This window comes from Etheostoma spectabile, unplaced genomic scaffold (assembly GCF_008692095.1).
Source record: "Etheostoma spectabile isolate EspeVRDwgs_2016 unplaced genomic scaffold, UIUC_Espe_1.0 scaffold00569703, whole genome shotgun sequence".
Classification (NCBI taxonomy): domain Eukaryota; kingdom Metazoa; phylum Chordata; class Actinopteri; order Perciformes; family Percidae; genus Etheostoma; species Etheostoma spectabile.
This window is the reverse complement of record NW_022605270.1, coordinates 1-20,995: the sequence shown is the minus strand read 5'-3', so window position 1 is coordinate 20,995 and position 20,995 is coordinate 1. Positions and strand designations below refer to the sequence as shown.

General features: G+C 41.7%; 2 long non-coding RNA genes across 3 annotated transcripts; both read left to right on the top strand.

The window, feature by feature from the left end:
* The first annotated feature begins 6,662 nt into the window (after window positions 1–6,662).
* LOC116685254 (uncharacterized) lies at window positions 6,663–8,934 on the top strand. 2 transcript variants are annotated; one of them, XR_004330933.1, is made up of 4 exons: window positions 6,663–6,813; window positions 7,969–8,071; window positions 8,285–8,395; window positions 8,842–8,934. It is a non-coding gene; the product is annotated as an uncharacterized LOC116685254 (long non-coding RNA). The 2 variants fall into 2 exon arrangements; XR_004330934.1 differs by having other exon boundaries at window positions 7,966–8,071.
* A 5,046-nt stretch (window positions 8,935–13,980) lies between these two features.
* LOC116685253 (uncharacterized) lies at window positions 13,981–18,277 on the top strand. Its single transcript, XR_004330932.1, has 4 exons — window positions 13,981–14,155; window positions 15,998–16,171; window positions 16,998–17,044; window positions 18,255–18,277. It is a non-coding gene; the product is annotated as an uncharacterized LOC116685253 (long non-coding RNA).
* The last annotated feature ends 2,718 nt before the right edge of the window (window positions 18,278–20,995 follow it).

Genomic DNA, 20,995 nt, shown 5'->3' with positions numbered 1-20,995 from the left:
TTTCCATGACGATAAAAGTCCCAGGTACCTGCTAACAGGTACTTTATGTAGTACTACTGCACACCAACAGGTACCTGCAGTACTACATGAAGTACCTGTTAGCACACACACACAGAGGTGGGAGATTAAAAACCAAACATGAAACAAAATGGCTGCTACAATCGCCATTATATCAAATCAACAGCAGGGTGTAACCTAGGTAACAGGTTTAACCAAGGTAACAGGTGTGACCTAGGTAGCAGGTGAAGAACACAAACAAGCTAACTTTTAAATTTGCCAGAACTAAAGACCAACACAACAGGTTGAATTGACAACATCAGTTGTATGACTTACAGTTCTCAAAGACGCACACAATCTCAACTGATTATCCTCCGAACAGCTAGTCTCTTTTTCTTTTCCCTCACTTTTTTCTCCGTGTGGCGTGCGCGTCCGACATGGACTCACAATCACTCCTGATAGACGACTTTTAGTACAAAACTAAAGTAACGAGCCAATTTTGGAAAATGTAAGGAGTAGAAAGTACCAATATTTGTGTTAAAATGTAAGGAGTAAAAGTAAAAAGTCGCCCAAAAAATAAATAGTAAAGTAAAAATATCTGAAAAATTCAATTTCAATTCAATTCAATTTTATTTATAGTATCAATTCATAACAAGAGTTATCTCAAGACACTTTACAGATAGACCACACTCCAGAATTTACAAGGACCCAACAGTTCTAGTAGTTTCCTCCAGAGCAAGCAACAGTGCGACAGTGGTGAGGAAAAACTTCCTTTTAGGCAGAAACCTCGGTCAGACCCAGGCTCTTGGTAGGCGGTGTCTGACGGGCCGGTTGGGGTTAGAATGAAGAGTGGCAATAACAAAAATAGAAACAATTAGTAGTTTGTAGCAGTTCTTTGTAGTAGTTCATGGCATAGCAGGACGCTGTGCGGCATTACAAGGCACATCAGGACGTAGCAGGACATAGCAGGACGTAGCAGGACGTAGCAGGGCACCGCAGTGTAGCAGTTGAACATGGCATCACAGAACGTGTAGCGGGACCATGGCGATAGCTGCTACCTTGATTCGGAGCCTCTGATCAAGGGAACATGCTGGGGAAAAAAAGAACATAAGGACTCCGGGGAATGACTCCCCAGAGCTAGGTAGTAACAAGCATTTCTGGGACATGGTGCACATAATGAAAGAGGGAAGATAGAGGAGAGAGGAGCTCAGTGTATCAAAATAAGTCCCCAGCTGTCTAAAACTATTACAACAAAACCAAGAGAGACGAGGTAAAGAGAGCCCCAGCCCGGCGGGCCAGAACTCTCCCCAACCGGATCGGGCTGTATGCCAAGTCTCCCTTTAGTTCTATTATATTCTTGATTATATGATAGATAAATCTGAAAACTATGTGACTAACTACTACTCCCTAACAATATTCGATTCTATGCCCTAACTAGTGTATCAAAATAAGTCCCCAGCTGTCTAAAACTATTACAACAAAACAAGAGAGACGAGGTAAAGAGAGCTCCAGCCCCGGCCGGGCCAGAACTCCCCCCAACCGGATCGGGCTGTATGCCAAGTCTCCCTTTAGTTATTATATGATAGATAATCTGAAAACTATGTGACTAACTACTACTCCTAACAATATTCGATTCTATGCCCAACTATAAGCTTTATCAAAAAGGAAAGTCTTAAGCCTACTCTTAAATGTGGAGACGGTGTCTGCCTCCCGGACCCAAACTGGAACCTGGTTCCACAGGAGAGGAGCCTGATAACTGAACGCTCTGGCTCCCGTTCTACTTTTAGAGACTCTAGGAACCACCAGTAACACTGCATTCTGGGAGCGTAGTTCTCTCCCAGGGTTGTAAGGTACTATAAGCTCTTTAAGATAAGATGGAGCCTGACCATGAAGAGCTTTGTAGGTGAGAAGAAGGATTTTAAATTCTATTCTAAATTTTACAGGAAGCCAATGCAGAGAAGCTAAAACAGGAGAAACGTGATCTCTTTTCCTGGTTCCCGTCAGAACACGTGCCGCAGCATTCTGGATCAGCTGTAGAGTCTTTATGGATTTTTTTCGAGCAGCCTGATAGTAAAGAATTGCAGTAATCCAACCTAGAAGTAACAAATGCATGGACTAGTTTTTCTGCATCATTTTTAGACAGGATATTCCTGATTTTTGCAATATTACGTAGGTGAAAAAAGGCGATCCTTGAAATTTGCTTTAAGTGGGAATTAAAGGACATGTCCTGATCAAAGATGACTCCAAGATTCTTCACTGTGGTGCTGGAGGCCAGGGTGATGCCATCAGAGAGTAACTATATCTTTGGATAGGGCGTCACGGAGGTGCTTGGGTCCGAGAGCAATAACTTCAGTTTTATTCTGAGTTTAACATTAGAAAATTACAGGTCATCCAGGTTTTAATATCTGAAGGCACGTTTGAAGTTTAGCTAACTGATTAGTTTCATCCGGCTTGATTGATAGATATAATTGAGTATCATCTGCATAACAATGAAAGTTTATGGAGTGTTTCCTAATAATACTGCCTAAAGGAAGCATATATAAAGTGAACAGGATTGGACCGAGCACAGATCCTTGTGGGACTCCATGACTAACCTTGGCGTGCACAGAGGATTCATCGTTAACATGAACAAACTGAGATCGATCTGATAAATAAAGACTTAAACCAGCTTAGAGCAGTCCCTTTAATGCCAATTAAATGTTCCAATCTCTGTAATAAGATATGATGGTCAATGGTATCAAATGCAGCGCTAAGATCTAATAACACAAGTACAGAGATAAGTCCTTTGTCTGAAGCAATTAGGAGGTCATTAGTAATTTTCACAAGTGCTGTCTCTGTGCTATGATGAACTCTAAATCCTGACTGAAAATCCTCAAATAAGCTGGCTATGCAGAAAGTCGCACAGCTGTTTGGCGACTGTTCTCAAGAATCTTAGAGAGAAATGGAAGGTTAGATATCTATAGTGGCTAAAACATCTGGATCAAGGTTTGGCTTTTTCAGAAGAGGTTTGAATTACAGCTACTTTAAAGTTCTGTGGTACATAGCTGTTAATAAAGACAAATTGGTTATATTCAGTAGTGAAGTGTTGACTAATGGTAAAACTTCTTTAAGTAGCCTAGTCGGGATGGGATCTAAGAGGCAGGTTGATGGCTAGATGAAGAAATAATTGAATTAAATTGATAAAGATCAAGTGAAGCAAAGCAGTCAAAACATGTATCTGGTTTTACAGCTGTTTCTAAGGTTCCTGAGTTTAGAGATAAGCCAGTTAAAGGCAGGTCTTGGTGAATTTTGCTTCTAATAGTTATAATTTATCATTGAAGAACCTCATAAAGTCGTTACTACTAAGAGCTCTGGAATACTTGGCTCAGTAGAGCTGTGACCTTCTGTTAGCCTGGCTACAGTGCTGAAAAGAAACCTGGGGTTGTTCCTATTTTCCTCTATCATGACGAGTAGTACGCTGCTCTGGCATAACGGAGGCCTTCCTATACGTTTTAAGACTATCTTGCCAGGTTAAACGAGAATTTTCCAGTTTGGTGGAGCGCCAGATCTTCTCAAGTTTCCGCGATATTTGCTTTAATTTGCGAGTTTCAGTGTATACCATGGAGCTAACCTTCTTGTTTTATTATCTTCTTTTTAGAGGGGCAACAGAGTCTAGAGTCATTCGTAGCGAGCCTGCTGCACTATCAACAAAATGATCGATTTGGGAGGGACTAATAGCATAGGAGTCCTCCGTTACTTTGGGACTTGGTAATGAATTAAATGCTAACGGAATCGCATCCTTAAATTTAGCTACAGCACTATCAGATAGACATCTTGTATAGGACGTTTTGCCTAACGGCGTGTAGTTCAGCAGTATAAACTCAAAAGTTATCAAACAGTGGTCAGATAGGAAGGGATTCTGTGGGAACACTATTAAATGTTCAATTTCAACACCATATACCAGAACAAGATCGAGGGTGTGGTTAAAACGGTGAGTCGGTTTATGTACACTTTGAGAGAAGCCAATAGAATCTAATAGAGAGATAAACGCAGTGCTAAGGCTATCATTCTCATCGTCCACATGAATATTAAAATCCCCTACAATAATAACTTTGTCCGTTTTTAGCACTAAGTTCGATAGAAACTCTGCAAATTCGAATAAAAATTCAGAGTATGGACCAGGTGCTCGGTACACTATAACAAATAGAAGGTTGCATTGATTTCCAACTTGGGTGTGAAAGACTAAGAACAAGACTTTCAAATGAGTTATAATTTAGTTTAGGTTTAGAGCTGATTAGTAGACTAGAATCAAAGATAGCTGCAACTCCACCTCCTCGGCCTGCGCCTCGAGGAATGTGAGTATTAATATGACTGGGGGGGGTGGACTCATTTAGACTAACATATTCTCCATCACCCAGCCAGGTTTCAGTAAGACAAAATAAATCAATATTAGAATCTGATATCAATTCATTTACTAGTACACCTTTAGAAGAAAGAGATCTGATGTTTAAGAGTCCACATTTAATTCTCCTATTCTTTTGAACTATTGCACTTGTGGTTTTAATTTTTATGAGGTTTTCATGCACAGCTCCTCTTCTGTTTACCTTTGATTTAAATAATTTTATTTTAATGGTCGGGGGGCAGACACCGTCACTATGGGATTTTTACTAGGTAACACCTGGAATAAAGGAGCAGAGAAGTGGTTAGACTGGGACTCTGCCTCCTGGTCCCAACTATGGATTGTCAGGGATCAGGTCCACCAATAAACTTGTCAATGTTTCTAGAAATGAGAGCTGCTCCATCCCAAGTGGGATGAATGCCGTCTCTCCGAATCAGACCAGGTCTTCCCCAGAAAGACTGCCAGTGATCCACAAAGCCCATCATTATCTGGGCACCACCTCGATAGCCAGCGGCGAAATGACGACATGCGGCTATACATGTCATCGCTGGTTAGATTTGGCAGGGGTCCAGAGAAAACTACGGTGTCCGACATTGACTTCGCGTATGTACACACCGATTCAACATTAATCTTAGTAACCTCCGATTGCCGTAACCGGGAGTCATTAACGCCAACGTGAATAACAATCTTGCTGTATTTACGTTATCCTTAGCCAGCAGTTTCAGATAAGACTCAACGTCGCCCGCTCTAGCCCCGGGATGCACTTAACTACGGCCGCGGCTTCGCTAACTTCACGTTTCTCAGAATGGAGCTGCCGATAACCAGAGTTGGTTTCTCAGCGAGGGTGTTGCTGAGTGGGGAAAATCTGTTAGAAACGCTAACAGGCTGGTGGCGGTCCGACGCCTTGGAAAGCTTACGACTGTCTCTTCCTCGTCCTCGCACAGTAACCCACGCACTATGTCCTGGCTGATCCGGAGTTCGCGAGGAACGGCTACCAGAGGCTAACTCAGGCTCAGGCCGGCCCGTGCCGACTACCGGGGGGGGGTTAGCTACAGTAACTGACGACAGATCTGTCATGGTGCGGATCCGGACTTCTAACTCACTAAGCCTCGCCTCCACGTCCAAAAATAAACTACACTTGTTACACACGCCATCACCGCTAAAGAATGCAGAGGAGTAACTAAACATCTCACACATCGAGCAGGAGAAAGTCGGAGAGGGGGCCGACATATCTAACTGCTAGGCTAAAGTCGTTAGCAGCTAAGCTAAAGTACGGTAGCGTTAGCTACCAAGCGTTAAAACAGCTGTTATTTAACAAAAGTCGCTAAAAAAATGAGAAGATATGTGAGTGCTTAGGCAGAACTGCTATAAGAATAAGTGTTTAGCGGACAGTTAGCCGCTGTAATAGCAAATCTAACAATCTGAACTGGTATGTCGTGGGCAGCAGAGCTACCAACACGCAACCAACACACAGGCACAGGAAACGGAAATGAGTCAGGTACGCTTACCGTAATGCCTCGACAGACGCAATGCACATAAAAGAGACTTCAGATTATCACAATACAGGCCCCTTCAGTAGACTTGACTACTGTAACGGTGTCTTTACAGGTCTCCCTAAAAAATCAATCAGACAGCTGCAGCTGATTCAGAACGCTGCTGCTCGAGTCCTCACTAAGACCAGGAGACGGGATCACATCACTCCAGTTCTGAAGTCTTTACACTGGCTTCCTGTACCTCAAAGAATTGATTTCAAAGTACTCTAGCTAGTTTATAAATCACTTACGGTTTAGGTCCAAAATACATTTCTGATCTGCTACTACACTATGAATCACCCAGACCTCTCAGGTCATCTGGGACAGGTCTACTTTCTGTCCCCAGAGTCAGAACTAAACAGGGTGAAGCAGCTTTCAGTTTCTATGCTCCGCATATCTGGAATAAACTCCCAGAAACCTGCAGATCCGCTGCTACTCTCAGTTCTTTTAAATCAAGGCTGAAGACCTTTCTTTTTGATGCTGCCTTTCTTTAAATGACTGCTCATTTCTTTAAATTTCTTATGCTGCACTGTAACTTTTATTCTTGTGTTTTATGTTTCTATTTTTTAACTGTCTATTCATGTGTTTTACCGGTTTTTAATGCTTATGATTTTTAACTGTTTGTACTTGTGTTTTATCTGTTTTAATGATTTTGTGTAAAGCACTTTGAATTGCCCTGTTGCTGAAATGTGCTATACAAATAAAGCTGCCTTGCCTTGCCTAATTATAAAGCTGCACTTTGTATCTTTGTGTGTGTGTGTGTGTGTGTGTGTGTAGGTGTGTAGGTGTGTCCTGTAGCTGGTGATCAGGTGTCTTGATAAGGGACATTAAAGTTCAAAGTCTTTCTCTGGTACTTCACTCCGTCCTGTGTTGTGACGCAGATGTGTCCTCCAGGTTAAACTGTTGGTAAGTAAAACTTTTCAGCTGATTTCTGATCTGTTAGTTTCATCAAACTGTAAAATGGGTTGGAGAGTTAAGTTTGGTTAGGGTTAAGGGTAAATGTAAAGTAAAATCACACAGGGGACAGTAAAATGTCCCCTGTGTGATTTAATATTTGATATGAGATTATTGTGTGACTCCAGCTTCTCTCACTCCCCCCCCACTTCCTCTCTCTCTCTCACTGGTCAACTTCGTGCTCTTTGCAATTCAGCAGGTTTTTACTTTTACTTTGTCTTGTTGTGACGCAGATGTTCCCCCCCCCCGTTAAACATCTGGCAAGTTCCACTTTTCAGCTGCTTTTTGATCTTTCATTAAACTGTAAACGTGTTTTGTGGGAGAAGAGTTGAGCTTGGTTAGGGTTAACTGTAACAGTGATTATTGTTAGGGGTGTTAGGGTTAGGGGTCTTAAGGTTATGGGGGTTAGGGTTAATATATGGGATCCTAGATGAATTTACATTTATTTTATTAATATTAATGACATATATGAAATACAAATATTATTATTTATTTGTATTTAATATATTGTATAACTCTTTGTGCAGCCTTAGGCTGTCACACAGTGATCTTGTTGTGCTAAACGATGACAAGGAAGTGTTTGAACTTTGAACTAAAATTCCCCAAAAAATAATCTTTAAAAACAGAAATGAAGAAGAGCTGCTGATGGTCGCCTTTCCAGAAGCTGTAACTATCCCGGGAAAAATGTTCAGTAGAATCACAAAAGAATCAAAGAAGTTAACTGAAGGAGTTTTTAAAAGTTGAAGAGGTCCAAGGAGTTAAATCCTTATTTTATGAGATTACATAAAACTTTATTGATCTGCAGAGAACAATGGTCATCCATTGCTGTAGCACAAATACTTAAAAAGGAAGTAAAGAAATGCAGAAAAGAGTCCAAAATAAACACATTACAAGAATATAATACCATCTACAATAATACACCAATAAATACACCTTATCATGTTAACATAGTAATGCTTACTTACTTAGTTTGTATTCATATAGTTATACTATAGAAAGATAATCTGGTATATAATGCAATAAAACATCACAACATGATAGTATATGGCACATTGGAATTTTACCCTTTTATAGGCTGACAGTAACAGAGGTGATGTCTCCCAGCAGGTGTGGACTCTGCTATGAGTCAGTGTGAGGACAGAGAGGAGGGAGCCCCTCCCTCTAAAACCACTCTGTGGGGGGACCATGACAGCCAGACCAAAGCTCAGAGGTGAGATGATGATGGACTCTTCTCCATGTTAGAGCTCAGCACTCACATCACTCCTCCATCAGGATTCCCTCTCAATATCTAGTTAATAAGAACTTCTTACTGGAATACGCAGCAAAGAGACAACCACTGCTTATCTACTGAGATGAGACGCCATCTTTCATCAGATTACATTTTGGTGAATAGTAAATCATCCACGGTCTTTGTTTGTATCAGGATGCAGCAGCAGAAACCTGGACCTGGACCCAGCTGTGTGTCCATGAAGAGTGACCGGTCCATGGGTCGTCCTATTGACTTTAAAGATGGACAAGGTGCTGTTGATGGAAGGTAAGAATTTAAAAGTGAACGTTGTTATTACCTGACTCTCTCAGAGCTTCATAGTCGGGGTTTGGCGATGCCACGTAATGTGGTTTTGATCTGATGCCCAGTGATACCAGGACCAGGACCACCAGACAGGTCTGACCTGCAAAACACCTTTCTTACAGCGGTTGAAAGTCTGTTTTCAGGAACATGAGTTGATTAATTACAAATAAAAAGCACTGAAATCCACTGAAATCACAAGTCATTGTTGTCAAGGTTTTGATTTTGTAAACTTGAGTCTAAAGTCATCAGACTCATGTTGAGTCAAAGTGACTGTGAGCTTCTGCTTCATAATAATAATTTAATAATAATTTATAACATTCATCCTGGCAATCAATTCTTGAAATAACACTTATATATCATTATTGTTAAACTAGTATAAGTATAATTTCACTTCAACTACTTTTCATTAGTCTGCAATAAAGACCTGTACCTGGACCTGGACCCAGCTGTGTGTCCATGAAGAGTGACTGGTCTATGGATCGTCCTATGAAGTTTAAATATGGACAAACGGTTGATGAAAGGTAAGAATTTAAAACTTTGTTATTATGAGACTCTCTCAGAGCTTCATGGTCTAGGTTTGGCATTCTGTGATTTTAATCTGATACCAATGATAACAAGACCAGAACCACCAGGGCCCAAGACAATTGCCATTGGTTTAGAGAAATGCCAATAAACCAGATCAGAACCCTTTTTAGAAGTAATTGTAACAGTAGCAATAATAACACTACAAAAGAAACCAAAAACAACCATCACTAAGTCTTACAGTCCTGGGGTCTAATTTATAAAACTGTGTGTGACTAAAAGTGTACTACACCCAAATAATTTGTGATGTGTTAACACCTTGCCAAAAGCACAGCATGAACTCTACTCTAAAGTGTAAAAGGCAACATCTTCATGCAGGTGTTGTCACCAACAGTATTAGAGTTCAGACTGATAACGAGGACATTAAGTGAAAAGATTGTGCGAGAGCTTAACAGCTGTATTCCCACTTTGACATTTGATTATATATTCTCAGTTTTAAAGACAGTTATTTGTATCTCTGTGTGTACTTTGTCTACAGCAATCCCACCAATCGGTCGCAAAACGTCCCAGTTAGAGAGGAAAAGGCGCAAGAAGAAGAAAATAACCAGAGGCCTGCCTTGTTGCCTTGGGCGGCTGTGGCTCAGTGGTAGAGCGGTTGCCTGCCAATCGGAAGGTTGGTGGTTCGATCCCTGCCCCTGCAGTCATTGTCGAAGTGTCCTTGGGCAAGACACTGAACCGAGTTGCTCCTGGTGCTGCGCATCGGAGTGTGAATGTGTGGAATGTTATGGTTGAGCAGGTGGCACCTTGTACGGCAGCCCCGGCCACAGTGTGTGAATGGTGAATGTTTCCTGTAGATGTAAAAGCGCTTTGAGCAGTGTTAAGACTGGAAAAGCGCTATATAAAATACAGCACATTTACATTGTTTCACCATCTTTTTGAAATATTTTTGAAAACTTCCAATTTTCAGCTGTAGCTTGCTAGCTTGTAATGTGTTGTGGTTTTCAACTAGCAATGGATTTGAAGAACAGCAACACAGAGATCGGAAGATGAAGGGTACGCGCCAGATGTCAGGCAGTTATCCTGGAAATATTCTATTAATGCAGATTACTTCGCACCGCTCTCTGCAGCGCATTCCTGGATTTCTTTCAGGAATGCTTCGTACTTCCAAAATTTTAAAACCAAAGAGTTGTAAGCATTTGTCAATATACTGCATGTCACGATTTAGATTTTAAGTTCCAGAATTCATCAAAATTAGCTTTCCAGTTTGAACTATCTAAAACAGAAGCACGATCTACAAGTACCCCAGTATGTTTTCTCTCTACGTCCCCGCCTACATACACGACCAAAGAAAAAAAAACAAGAGACACAGTTTAGCTTACCGGTTGGCAGCATGCAGCAAAGGACACTGGGTAACATTTACTCATCAGAGTTGGAGATGACGGAGAAACAACAGAACTGTGGGAAAATTTTGCCTTCCCTGTGAGTGAGATACGCAAGCAAATATCGAAGGTAAAGCATATCGGCCCCAAACAAATCCTCAAACAAATGGTGTATTCAAGTGCACCTCTTTAAAAACTCTGAGAAACTGTTGTTGTTGTCCCTGTTAATAAAAGGTTCTTCTCCTGATTCTTGAATGTCCGTACAATAATCCTGGATACGACGTCCTAGATGCATTTGGTGATTTAGCCAACGACCGCATCCATGTATGAGAGCCACAGTTGTCATCATCAGGACTGTGCACAGATCATTAAATGTTCTTAAACTGAGTTTAGGACGTCATTGTTATAATAGCGGAATAAATGCATATTCTTTCTGAAACCGGAAATTGAAATATGATGGCCGGTTTGGCCTGGGATGGACCGGCTGTTTAGGAAATCTCCTGAACCTCCGATTGCCAGTCCGCTCTTGGTGTCCTTCTTGAATCATGGGGGGACTACAGACTGGAGCAGTGAGAGGTTGAAGGTTACCTGAGCACTGCAGGTTTCCTGTAGTTCTGTGATGGTTCTCAGTCCAGACCCAAGTTCCTGGTTTTGGAGCTCAGGTAGATAGAGTCCACAGCATTCCCGTATTGTCTCTTTGCACTTAAACTCAAATTGCCAGACCACAGCGCTGACAACGATCCTCAAACGATATCCAATCTTGTCCTGAACCATAACACTCCTCAAGAGCCACAGTTGCCATTGTGTCATCATCAGGACTGTGCACAGATCATTAAATGTTCTTAAACTTGATGTTCTCTACAGAGTTCACCAGAAGAGCTCAGAGGGCCTCGGTGGTCAGTCTGCCCTGCAGCAGCAAAAGACCTGGACTCCATATTTATGGTGTGTACATATTAAAAGAATATTTTCATTATTATCTACAGATTAAATGATAAACTACCATTCAGATCCCAATAGTCTCCATGCTGCTCTTTTCAAACCAGCAGGCCTTCAGACTGTGAGATGAATCACATGTTGAGTTCTTTAAACTAAATGTTGACTTTATCATTCTGGTCCAGCTGCTGGAGGAGAACATTGTCACTTTTGTAAGGAAAGAGCTGGAGAAGATTCCGAGGTTCTATGTCCAGATTACCAGAATGCTTAGAGAGTCAGAAGGAGGATGAGGAGGTTTTGGAGGGTGAGGATGAAGAGCAGAGGAGGGCAGCAGAGAAGCATTTCTGAAGATCACACTGCACTTCCTGAGGAGAATGAAGCAGGAGAAGCTGGCTGACCGTCTGCAGAGCAGTAAGAGGATTTTAACACATTTATCATGATCGAAAAATGTGACAACTGTATATTTCCAACTATGCTGTAACTGCACACATTGCATCAGAACCAGGCTGTTTTAAAAAAAAAAAAGCCTTAATGTTAGATTCTCTAATATTATTTGTTTCTTTAGAAATAGTGTTGCAGGATGCCGCCCCAAACTCAAGTCCAACCTGGAAAAGAAGTTCCAGTGTGTGTTTGAGGGAATTGCTAAAGCAGGAAACCTACCGTCTGTATCAGATGTTCACAGAGATCTACATCATGGAGGGAGGGGTGCAGGGGTCAATGAAGAACATGAGGTCAGACAGATTGAAACAGCATGCAGGAAACCAGACAGACCAGAAACAATAATCAGATGTGAAGACATCTTTAAAGCCCCACCTGGAAGAGATGAACAATACGAACCGTGATGACAACGGGGTGGCTGGCATCGGGAAAAACAGTCTTAACACAGAAGTTCACTCTGGACTGGGCTGAAGGCAAAGCCAACCAGGACATCCAGTTCATATTCCCATTCACCTTCAGAGAGCTGAATGTGCTGAAAGAGAGAAAGTTCAGCTTGGTGGAACTTGTTGATTACTTCTTTAGTGAAACCAAAGAAGCAGGATCAGCAGGTTTGAAGAGGTCCCGGTGGTCTTCATCTTTGATGGTCTGGATGAGTGTCGACTTCCTCTGGACTTCCTCAACACTGAGATCCTGGCTGATATTACAGTGTCCACCTCAGTTGGTGTGCTGCTGACAAACCTCATCAGGGGAAATCTGCTTCCCTCTGCTCTCCTCTGGATAACCACACGTCCTGCAGCAGCAATCAGATCCCTGCTGAGTGTGTTGACACATGGTGCAGAGGTCAGAGGATTCACTGACCCACAGAAGGAGGATTATTTCAGTAAGAGATGCAGAGACAAGAAGCAGGCCAGCAAAATCATCTCCCACATCAAGACATCACGAAGCCTCCACATCATGTGCACATCCCAGTCTTCTGCTGGATCACTGCTACAGTCTGGAGAGGTGTTGAAGACCAGAGAGGGAGGAGAGCTGCCCAAGACCTGATGAGATGTACATCCACTTCCTGGTGGTTCAGTCCAAACTGAACGTAAATATCATGGGAATCTGAGATGGATCAACACTGGAGTCCAGAGTCAGGAAGATGATTGAGTCTCTGGGAAAACTGGCTTTTGAACAGCTGCAGAAAGGCAACCTGATCTTCTATGAATCCGACCTGACAGAGTGTGGCATCGATATCAGAGCAGCATCAGTGTACTCAGGAGTGTTCACACAGATCTTTAAAGAGGAGAGTGGACTGTACCAGGACAAGGTGTTTGCTTTGTCCTCTGAGTGTTCAGGAGTTCCTGGCTGCTCTTCATGTCAATCTGACCCACCAACTCTGGAGTCAACTTGCTGGCGGAAGAACAAACAACTTCCCGGCTACCTAAAGTCTTCAGAGTCAAACCCAATTAAACCATCTTCATCAGAACGCTGTGGACAAAGCTTTACAGAGTCCAAATGGACACCGGACTTGTTCCTCTGCTTCCTCCTGGGTATTTCACTGCAGACCAATCAGGGTTACTTACAAGGTCTGATGACCTTTGTTGGAAGTAGCTCACAGACCAATCAGGAAACAGTTGAGTACATCAAGATGAAGATCAGTGAGAATCTGTCTGCAGAGAGAAGCATCAACCTGTTCCACTGTCTGAATGAACTGAATGATGGTTCTCTAGTGGAGCAGATCCAACAGTCCTGAGTTCAGGAAGTCTCTCCACAGATAAACTGTCTCCTGCTCAGTGGTCAGCTTTGGTCTTCATCTTACTGTCGTCAGAAGAAGATCTGGATGTGTTTGACCTGAAGAAATACTCTGCTTCAGAGGGGCTCTTCTGAGGCTGCTGCCAGTGGTTAAAGCCTCCAACAAAGCTCTGTACGTGCACTCACAGCTATTCAGATGAAAGGCAGTTTTTCTTTAATTATAATGTATTTATGTTTTTTGAAGCTGTGTTGTCATGCATTGCTAATTCCTTTTCAGGCTGAGTGGCTGTAACCTGTCAGAGAGAAGTTGAAGCTCTGTCCTCAGTTCTCAGCTCCCAGTCCTCTGAGAGTAGTCTGAGAGAGCTGGACCTGAGTAACAACACCTGCAGGATCCAGGAGTGAAGCATCTGTCCTCTGGATTGGAAAGTCCACTCTGCAGACTGGAAGCTCTCAGGTTGGTGTTTAGTTAAATAAAAGTAACACCTGTGAGTGGTTATTTTCATCCTGTAATTATTGGATTGACTTTTTATTGAATCCCTTTCAGACTGAGTAGCTGTACATTGTCAAAGAGAAACTGTAAAGCTCTGTCTTCAGTTCTCAGCTCCCAGTCCTCTAGTCTGAGAGAGCTGGACCTGAGTAACAACTACCTGCGGGATCAGGAGTGAAGCATCTATCTTCTGGATTGAAGAGTCCACCACTGCAGACTGGAAACTCTCAGGTTGGCTCTCTGCTTTATGAAAATGATGAAATGAACCTCAACAATGTTTCCTACATGTTACAAAGCAATATGTGGCGCGCGGTGTCTGACCAGGGGGTGAGGGGAGAATATTTTTAACAATTGAGGAGGGACACGGTTTGGATGCTGTCCTCTCTCCTACTGTTTCTTCAATGCACAACAAATCTACGTCTTTCTCTTCCTGACCCTGTCTTTCTCTTTGAGCAGCACTGGTTGAAGGCTGAAAATATTGTAAACAATTAATATCATAACTAATTACACTGGTTGGACTGTTCAGCTCTTTTCAGACTGGCTGGTCCTCATCCTCAACACGTGTGTTTCAGTCACAGAAAATACTTTTCAATACTCATTTGGATTAAAGCAGCAAACATTCAGTGTAAGAGTACACAAATGACATAACATTATCTACAATAAGTTATTTGATTACCTCTGCTACATAGTGTTTTGACCTCGACAACCAAACTACATTTTACCGCAAACATGAGACTAGGTAACTTTCTAAAGCAGGCGCAATCCCTTGTGTGGTAAGAGTCGGATCAGGACTCCAACAATAACACACTGACAACATTGTATTCATATAATCTGAGCTCGGCAGCAGCGTCTCTTCCCCGGGCAGGAACACAGCTTTGCCTCAATGCTGCGCCAGACAAAATAGTCTGTGTGGGAAACACTGCTCTAACTTGTTTATTCCTTAATATACTAATGTGTGGATGGCCTTTCTATTGAATCTCTTTTAGGCTGAGTGGCTGTACATTGTCAGAGAAAAGCTGTGAAGCTCTGTCCTCAGTTCTCAGCTCCCGTCTTCTAGTCTGAGACAGCTGGACCTGAGTAACAACAAGCTGCAGGATTCTGAAGTAGAGCTGATTTCTCCTGGACTGAAGAGTCCACACTGCAGACTGGAAACTCTTAGGTTGGTGTTCAGTTATGACCTGAGTAACTTTAATTTAAAACAACATTCTGTATCATTTATTTATTTTTTGGGGATTTGTGTCCCTACAGTTTCACAGTAATTACTTCATTACTGCTGTCATACTTCTAGACGTGCATGTTATGATTACATATCTTGTAATAAAAATCTAGTGGGTCAAAACTCTGCTAACAGAGCCAATGACACAATACATAGCAAGCCAGCTAATATTACTTAATATTCCCACAACAAGAAGGCCAGCTGGCTGTCCTGCCCTTTGTTATTTTGTGAAAACTCTCTGCAACGTCTCAAAGCCAGTCAGAGTTTTCTGGCCGCAGCTCGGCTGAGGAAGAAGATGTGACGGTCCCCTTTGTGACAGTCTCACTACGTTGTGTATGTGGATCTGCATCTGCATATGGGGAAACCAGACCGAATCAGGATAGACATATCCACATCACAGACAGAAACATAGAAGCCCACAGCAGTTATCTGGAGTTCTGCTCTTTATTAAACTTGAATTGTATCGTGGAAATTGTTATTTTAACAATAGTATGACAATACATGTCTTACAATACCTTGTCTCTGTCACAGTAAGATGTAAAATCAAATAAAAGCTCAGCTTCTAAGGCCATTCTTCAGTATAAGAATAAAGTCTCTGAAATAGTATAGTGTCACAATGCAAAATAGGCTACTTAGCATTCAGCTCTGAGCCTAAAATTAGCGATTCACTATTGTGCTACGTTTTTACAGGCAGCTTCAACACAGCAGAACGGAGCAAACAATTAATTTATTTATGCTTTTGAAAGTAATAACTGCAAAACAATTACAAACATGGTTTATTTCTCTCTCTCTCTACTGGACAATGACATTTTCAAGTACAGCGGACTGTGAAGCTCTCTGCCCTTTTTTGTGTGTAGTCTCTGTGGCTGTCTGATCTCAGAGGAAGGTTGTTCTTCTCTGGCCTCAGCTCTGAGCTCCAACCCCTCCCATCTGAGAGTGCTGGACCTGAGCTACAATCATCCAGGAGACTCAGGAGTGAAGCAGCTTTCTGTTTTACTGGAGGATCCAAACTGCAGATTGGACACTCTCAGGTATGGACGGACCAAGACTTAATTTATTTATTTTTTGTCACTAACTGAGAAACTCTGTTTAATGTTCAATGGAGGATCTAAGTGAAGATGTATTACAGTGGTTCTCATCTTATAACACAAATACAGATATTTATTCAAAGTCAGAGGTCTGCAATGTACGGTGGCCCTGAAGTGCAAATCACAACAGCAAATAGGAAAACAATTCAACAAGTCATAAAGCACAATGACTAATAGCAAAACCTATTTACATGTCATTTAATTAGACATTTTCCACATCAAACTAAATAAAACGCCTCCAGACCTCCAGCCTGTCAGTCTGTCACCAGGGCACAGAGAATGCTGTTGTCATGTCTCAGAGTAAAGCCGCCTACACATGATGGGGGGGCAGAACCCTCTGCTCTGGCCGCTCCATTGATTCCTACGGGGCGGGGGGGCAGTGGTGCCGCTTTGATCTGCACTCAACGTTCAAATTACTTCAACTTTATCTAGTTGCCGCTGACCTTTGGTACGCACAACAAATTAGATAATGGCACGTCATTATCTAGCACTGGAAATAGTTTCCTTGCCAGCCTTATGACGTTACCTGCGCTGTGCTTTGCTCTGCATCCTACCTAGCGGTGCGCAGAGAGCAAATTGCGTATCACGTGTAGGCGGCTTAAGTGTAACCACACCGTGACAGCTTTAGCAGCATTGCCCTGACTTTGACTTGAACAAGCTGCAGAGTCGACGTAGTCTCACCTGTCTCATTTCCCAATATGATGGGTTAAACCTTCAATTATCCACAGCCCTATAGTATGAAGTGGACATTGTCTTTGTGTTACTGCAGGGTGGACCATGGTGGACCTCAGAGACTGAGACCTGGTCCGAGGAAGTGTGAGTGTGTTTGAAGTTTGCTCTAAGAGAACTCAGCTGTGTGTTACACTAGTTTAACCCCTTCCTGGTGCTGGAAGTATAATATGAGATGAAGTTACTTATTATGGTGAATTGGCTAAATCTCCCTTTACCAGGGAATGTTGTTATTATAGGCATAGGTAACTATAAAGAAATAATCAACAAACAAGAACGCGGTGCCTCCACTGTGGAACTACTTAACTCACTATGAGCTATATCGGTATTTCAAAAGTGAAAAAACTTTAATGTCTGCAACACTGCTTTAAACTCCATATTTAATGAAAGGTTTCCACCCAGCTGGGTTAGGCCTGAAGAAGACCCAGCAGAGTTTAAAGCAGAGTTTAAAAGCCGTGTTGAGGACATTAGATCTTTTTTTACTTAAGTATTTTTTATTTGTCCTGCACCTGCCAAAAGGTAGTGAAAGCCAGGTAAAATGTACTTATACTTACTATTATGACTATATAATTTATAATCCACAAACAAAACAAACTGAACACGTTGATCTAACAGAACTAATGAATACATAAATACATGATCAACAGTCGAGCCAACAGAAAGCTAACTTTGTTTCTTTATTTTTTATTCACACATAAGTTCTGTTCAAGTACCTTTCAGTTTTCTTCTCTGGATGTTTTAATAAATAAGCGTTGAAAAAACTCACAGTCCATGAACACAACACGGCATAATTAATGTCCCAAAAAGTTTTAAAAGGTAAATAAAGTGATGAGGTAGATTATCTTCCAGTTCCTCCCTGATGGGACCTGGTATCAGATATACCACACAGACACAAACATACCAAATCCTCATTTTTCATCCATAAACTGGTATTTCTATAATGAACATCAGCTAATAGCAGTTTTAGAAAGCAGATGGTTCAGAGCTGCGTTGTGCTGCAGTAGAAGAAGATGGGACAGTTTTATTAGTGAGACTTTATTCAGTTGATGGTTCTAGATTTGGATCATCAGCTGTCCTCATGGGTAACACGAGGACAAGAAGCTGGACATTGTTGACATGTGTTGACTCTCATGTTCAGGAACTCTCATTTTGGTAGAACTGGACTGTTTAAACATCACTCACAGCTGAATATGATATCAACGTTTGAAGGGGTTTCTTTCAGTTATTGTCAGTAAAGTTGTTAATAAATGATGAGATGATAACCTGCAGCTGTATTGTGTCTTGTTCTCTCCATCAGATGTCTGTGAACTGGAACTGGACATGAAACACAGTACACAGAAACCTCAAACTGTCTGACAACAACAGGAAGGTGACAAATGTGGAGGAGGATCAGTCATATCCTGACCATCCAGACAGATTTGACTGGTGGCCTCAGCTGCTGTGTAGAGATGGTCTGACTGGTCGCTGTTACTGGGAGGTCGAGAGGAGAGGGAGGTTCATATATCAGTGAGTTACAGAGGAATCAGAAGGAAAGGAGACAGTAGAGAGACTGTGTGTTTGGATATAATGATCATTCCTGGAGACTGATATGCTGATGATGGGGTTACTCTGTCTGTCACAATAACAGAAGAACAGACCTCACTTCCTGCTCTGTCTCTAACAGAGTAGCAGTGTATGTGGACGTTCCTGCTGGCCTCTCTGTCCTAGATCTAGCTGTTGAGCCGCTCGTGATCGACTAGTTGTGCTTCAGAGACTGTGGGGGGGTTCAAGAGCGCTCCCTGTCTGTGGAAGTTTCTGAATTGTCGCATACTGAGAACATTTTTTTTCACGAGCCATCCCAGGTGCGTTCCCCCGGCTTCAGGTATGAGCTCTGAGTATCACAGACCCGTCCGTCGCTTCGTGTCCAATCTCTCTGTAAGACAGAGGTGAGCAGCGCGGCTGGTGGACCCGCTCTGCTGGGGGCAGTTGAGTGACGCGTTGCATCCTGTAGACCTCCGATGAAGAGCAGCGTACAGCCTCCTCAAAACTTTGTCAGAGACCAGAGACCCAAATGAGCCTCTGTGTCTGTGCGACGGTCTGAATGAGATACTATCATATCAGCGGGGCAATGACATGCACAGCAGACTATATTACAACTCTCCAAATCTCGGACAACAGAGATGGGAGGAGTTATATTTTGAATGTGCACAAAGTTGTAACATGAGCAAAAATCTGATGAAACACATCTGAGCTGTACTATACTATATATAAAAACTATATTATACTATACTATATATACTATACTGCAACGTTGGGCCACTATTTGCTTCTCTACCTCGGTGCATCTCTAAATGTAACTGTAAATAATTAAATTTGATGTTTTATAAAATGAACAAAATAGTTTATTTTCCAAAAAAGTAAATGCGTAAGTGGGCACAGAGGACGAGGGCCAGACATACTGAACCTTGGCACAAAGGTTAAAGGATTAGAATCTATGTAACTCAGTGTTCTCATTCTTTAGAATTCAGTGGTCTTAGTTGATCCTCAACATTAATTTAACTTGGGGTCCCTGGTCCCTACACCAGGGACAGGGACCTGTTCCCCACAGACCCAAATCTTCTCAGCTGTTGCTGAATAACTACTGGTCTCTTCATGTGGTCATTATGTTGGCACATTTGTGGGGGTCAGTTCTTATATCATAAGAAGTTAATAATGTAAATGCTGAATGCCCTAATACCTATTGACTACAATAACACAAAGGTTCTCTAACCCTACAGTTTTGCACATATCATGTAAGACTTGATTTCTCCATTTTTTTGCAAAAAAACTCTCCAGAAAGTGCCATTTAGTGGGTTTATTTTTCAATTTTTTTTTCCTGGGGGGGCATACCCCCAGACCCCCTAGGGAGAGCCCCATCCCCCCAGAATATAACAAATCGCAATTTAAACCCTGAAGGATAAAGACCCAAAAAATTGTTTTGTACGCGGCAAAATATGGGTTGGCCCCCCCAAATCTCACTCCAAGGTTTGGGAAAAGTTGACAGCCCTGCCATCACACACACTCTGCCTGTGAAGCAGATCTAGAGACTCAAACCAAAAAACATCATCTGATTTCATCTCGGTTATCAACATTTGAACTGTTTGACTAAAACACTTCATGATATTCACATCTAAAAATGAATCAACTGGTATTGGTCACTATTAGTCCTTAATAGTTTAATCATATTGTAATATATTTAAAATGTGGAAACAAATGTTTCTAAAACAATCATCATATAGTCTAATGTTTCTAAATGCTTTTAATAAAAATCTATAGTTTCATCATTTGTGAAATTATGTTAATTTGATCATATCATGATTTTATTCATAAGTTGTCTCTCTTTACTGCGATTGATCCACTCCTCCCAAAAAAGTCAAGTATAACTAGTGGGGGTGGGGCAGGAGCTCAGTCCGTAGGGAGTGGTTGGCTGATATTATTTCTGACTTGTAGAATAGCGTCAATTATCGATGTTTTAAATGTCGGGAATGCGGAACAACTTAATGCAAAATGAGTTCAATAAAACAAACCACAAGCTGATTATTTGATGGATGTATTCTTCCTGTTGTGTCTGTGTTTACACTCCTAATTAAAAGGTAAAGTTTCCATCCACTAAAAGGTTCAGTGTTGTCTCTGACAGACTCAGATTATTATTCTAATAATATATGGGATGGATCCCTACAGAGATAGACCTTTAGTTAAGAGTAAGATCCTTTTAGTTTAACATGAACAGAAATCACCATCACCAAAACCACAGACTCCATGAAATAATCACTACTTTTAGTGAGTATAGAGCAGCATATCTTCACCATACTCCATGTAAATAATCACTACTTTTAGCGTGTATAGAAGCATATCACCACCAGACTCCATGTAAACTAATCACTACTTTTAGTGTGTATAGAGCAGCATATCTCCACCAGACTCCATGTAAATAATCACTACTTTTAGCATGTATAGAGCAGCATATCTCCACCAGACTCCATGTCAATAATCACTACTTTTAGTGTGTATAGAGCAGCA